We start from the raw sequence: 4,721 nt of genomic DNA, 5'->3' as shown, positions 1-4,721 counted from the left end.
TCCGCTCTGTTAATTGATGTTGTATTAGAACTCAGCAGTCTATAGGAGTCATAGCAGTGGTTGTCTCCTACTCAAACGTGATCTTTTCACCCCTTTCTGAATCCTTACGAATCTTGATGCTATCGAGTATCACCTGATCACACATCTGAATGCCTAGCGAACTATGTAGAATGTTAGGTGCTAGTACGAACGTCCCTGAGTTGGATGGCTCAGCGTCAAATGATTGGACTATACCTTCCTCACTTATCTTTGCCTGCTGGAACTTAGCGTGTTGACACCTTAGACCCTGAAGTGCGATCACTTCTGCAACATTCTCGCGACATACCGTGTATTACTCAGTCAACTTGCAAGAACGATGGACAAGAGGGTAAACGTAGTACCTTACCAACTTCGGCATTTGAACGACCCTAGTTACCGGCAACGAACAACAGCGATTTGACTCCAATCGAATCCTTAACCCCAGCCAGCGACTCATGGGAGTCGACTCTTACGAACCAATCGGGACAAAATCGATGATGATTGACTGTAGAGCGGACTGTGTAACCGCCCGCACCATGAGTAGTGCCTTAGGACGTGGCACGGAATGTGAAAAGATGGACCTTGTTGGTGAAAGGACGCAGGACACCGTTACAAGCAACAATATTAGAGGCAACAGTCGCGGAAACATCAAGGTACTCGTGATTATAGCTTACAGTATGGAAACGAAGGTGACGATAACCAAGGGAATGACGGCAGCACTGGAAATTCTCGTGACGAAAACAACACTGGAAGTGAAGCTCATGGAAGGACATTTAGTGTTGGCATAGGCTATACCAGGCATAATAGAAACACGATAGTTTGGATGGGTAGCTATTCGCTTCGTCTCTGTTCTGTTTAACCCTAATGCTTCTTGAAACCGAACCTGTTGTAAAGTCGGCTGATGCAAGTCAATTGAAGCCTTATATGTTCGTTGGGATGCAAACTCGACCTTGGGGGACAGGTGTTCGACATCGACTTTCCTTCTACTACCCCTGATGGTTACAATGCAGTAGTTAGTGTGGATTGGTTATTCAGAAATCACACATACATACCTTGTGAGGAGAAAATTTTGTGTGGAGAATCGTTACTTGTTCTAAAGCAATAGAGTGGTGCAAAGGTTAGCGCCATATCAACTATGAAGGCCCAGAAGTGTCTACGGAGGGATCACCCCGCTACATTAGCAACCGTTACTGATGTTGAGGCTAAGGAAAAGAGGATCGAGGATCCACCAATTGTACGTGATTCCTCTCAGTGTGCTACCCGAGGAGCTTACAGATTTACTTCCACCACTGTTAGGCAGAATCTCAGTTTGATCTCACGACAGGGGCAGCCCTGATTACTCGTGCTACATACCGTCTTGCACCAGGAGGGTTGCAAGGACTATCTACAGGAACTGTTGGACAGGAGTTTTACTGGACATAGTTTTTGTTCACTTTGGGGAGCCTCAGCTATATTCGGGAAGATAAAGCCTTTTCGTATGTGTACTGATTATCCAGAACTCAGTAAGGTGACAATCAAGAACTGTTTTCCTCGACCATGTATTGACGGAAGACCAAGAGGAGAATGTTCCTGAAACGGCATATCGAACGCAATACGGCCATTGCGACTTTGTACACCATGACCATTGAGTTAATCAACACACCAGCAGCTTTATGGACCACATGAACCGACCGTATTTATGGATGACGTTATGGATCATTTCCAAGAGGAAGGAACATCATGGGCGGCATTTATGTCTTATTTTAGGGCTCCTGAGGGAGGAGCCACTCCACGCGAAGTCTTGTTAAAGGTAACTTTTGGATTCCAGAGATACCTTTTTGGTCTTATGATCAACAAAGTGGGGATACACGTGGATCTCGCTAAAGACCCGTTTCGTCAGATATTGTACGGCACCAAGGATCCCTTCGAGGATGCAGCAATTTCTTGGTCACACTAGACTCTATCGCAGATGCACCACAGGATTTTCGAAGATCGTGCAGCTTAAATCTCTTTAGCACAGTAGGGTGCTGTGTTCATAAAGGACAAAACAGGAGGACGTCTTTTCAGCTTTCGAATCCCAACTCTGCAATGTTTACACGCCGACGCAACACGAGAAAGTGATGACTTACGTAATGTGCACGAGTCACGACCTACGGTGGAAGCCCTGGTCTTTGGATTTATGTTGGAGGCATTACTTGGACGGTACCAAATGCACTACCTAGACCGATCACAAGGGCCTCCCGTATACCCTTGTTTCGAAGGAGCTAAACATGTAACGACACCACTGGATGGAGCTATTGGATGAATACGACCGTGAAACCTGGACGTGCACGAGCTTTGCAGCCTGCTATTGACTTTAACATACCTGACCAAACTCGCCCTGTTCAAACTGAAGAACTGAAGGAAGAGAGTTCTCAAGATTGATCCATGCGAGGCATGGGGAAGCAACCTTTGGCATGTCGGACGATAGTTGCTACTTCATGGGACGAATATGGACCTCACTATACAACAACCTTAGGGAACTGGTGCAGGCGAAGCACACGGGCCTCGATATTCTATTCATCTAAAGTTTTGATTGGATGTATTGAAACCTGAAGACCATGTACGGATGACCGGGCCTGAAGGCCCACATAGCCACGCATGGGAACGATGTTTGACATGTGGGAAGGTCAAGGTGGGATATTAGCAATCAGAGCACATATATGGAAATGAGAACAGACTGCCATGGATTTTGTCGCTAGTCTACTTACAACTCGAAATGGAAACATTATCACCTGGGTGATCGTTGACAGTCTCACGTTACCAACACACTTGCTTGCAAATAAGGAACTGACGAGTCTTCAAAAGTTGCGAATGTTCCTCTGAGAGAGGCGGCTTATAGGCGGCACTAAGTGCCAACTCCTATTACCTCCTATTTTGAGCTATACCTGATTTATGACAAGCCATACACAACACCCTTGACTCACGTATAGACATGAGTATTACTTATCAACCTAGGACGAATGGTTTGAGTAAACAACCCACTCCCTGACACTCAAAGACATGCTGCGAGCATGTGTGAGATTAACTTGGTGTAAATGGGAAGGACGTATACTTTTGGCTGAATTCTACTGTAGCTGTTACCCTTCTAGTATTCAGACAACTCTGTTTGGGGCATGGCTTGGATGATAATGTCAATCTCTTCGTGGATTGAGGTGGATGATCACCTAAACACGGGTCCAGGACTTGTACTCGAAACTCTTGGGGAAAATTGCTTGGATTTGAAATTGTTTGGCGGCATCGAGTGACCGTCAGGGAAGACGATAAGCTTGGGAAACACTAGGAGTTCGTTGTAGATGGTCGTATCATGTTAAAAATCTCACCCTAGGAGGGTGTGGTACGCTTGGGAAGCGTGGCAAACTTAATTTACGTTACGGTGAGTTATTCGGAATTCTGGAAAGAATTGGTCACGCCGCCTACAAACTCGAGTTACCTGATGAATTGGATAACGTGTATGATATCGTTTATGTCTCAAATCTAAGGCAGTGTTTGTCCGATGAAACGCTCGTGCTACCCTTAGTAAGGTCTGAGGTTAATGACAAATTGCAATTATTGAGGGATCGACTGAAATCATGGGCTAGAATATTAAGATCCGTTAGCGTGGTCGAATCCCGATTGTAAGAGTTCGTTGGAACTCAAGGCATGGACCGGAGTTCACGTGGGAGCGTGAGGACCAGATGAAGCTTAAGTATCCTCAACTCTTTCCTAACGATCAATCTAAATCTGGTACTACTGGTGAATTTCGGGACGAAATTCCTCTTCAAGTTGGGGCTGATGTGGCACCTGAGCGAAACCTGCAACAATCTTGATCTATCACTCCATTTCTCTGTGCTTATTTGTCAAATTTCGGGATGAAATTTCTTTCAAGTTGGGGATGATGTGACAACCTGAACTTTCAAGGTTAGTGTCATCTAACATCGTAACTTTTAGTCGCACGTTACGGTGAATGCTGCTATTTGTTATTGTTAAACGTTAACGTAAACGATCAGCATTGTTCGTATGTGTGGACCTTAGATTATATTCGGGCCGCACACACCGGCTACTGAGAGTCCATATACACATACCCGAAGTCGATGTGGGCTACCTATTCACGTTTGGGCCTGATCAAGCCCAAGAGGATTTTTAAATTGGAGCCGACTAGTGGTTTGATTTAGCATGAATACACACACAGGTCACTTAAACATGATAACACAAATATAACACAAATATATCCTTTATCTATCAATCTTCGGTGATCAACAGTGGACCGCACCCCACCCTTTATGTTTTGTGATTATGTTGGCCGGCCCAAGTGAAATGGACTTAAGCCCATTCCGGTTGTAAAGTAATCGCCAAGAATCAGACCTGTATCCATTTATATGCATGAATATACTTATCTCACAACTCAAAATAAAACCCTATATTCCTTCCCTGTTGAGCGACGGCAGAAGAACCAGCAAACCCCCCCCCCACCCTCTTTCACCTTGTACCAGCATACGCTCACAACCAACTCCCCTTCTCCTCTCGAATAGTCGGTCACCGGAGATACACTCCAGGCGGCGATAAATCTCGATCCACTTTGCAACATAACCAGCGGCTGCCGGCACCGGTTAACCCGCCAACCACACTAAGTTTTTCCACTACGATCAAACCTCCGGTGGCACTGTTCATTCTGATCACTCGACGGCAGCTTACACTTCCTCAAC

Source organism: Helianthus annuus, chromosome 9 (assembly GCF_002127325.2).
Source record: "Helianthus annuus cultivar XRQ/B chromosome 9, HanXRQr2.0-SUNRISE, whole genome shotgun sequence".
Classification (NCBI taxonomy): domain Eukaryota; kingdom Viridiplantae; phylum Streptophyta; class Magnoliopsida; order Asterales; family Asteraceae; genus Helianthus; species Helianthus annuus.
This window is presented reverse-complemented; position numbering follows the sequence as displayed.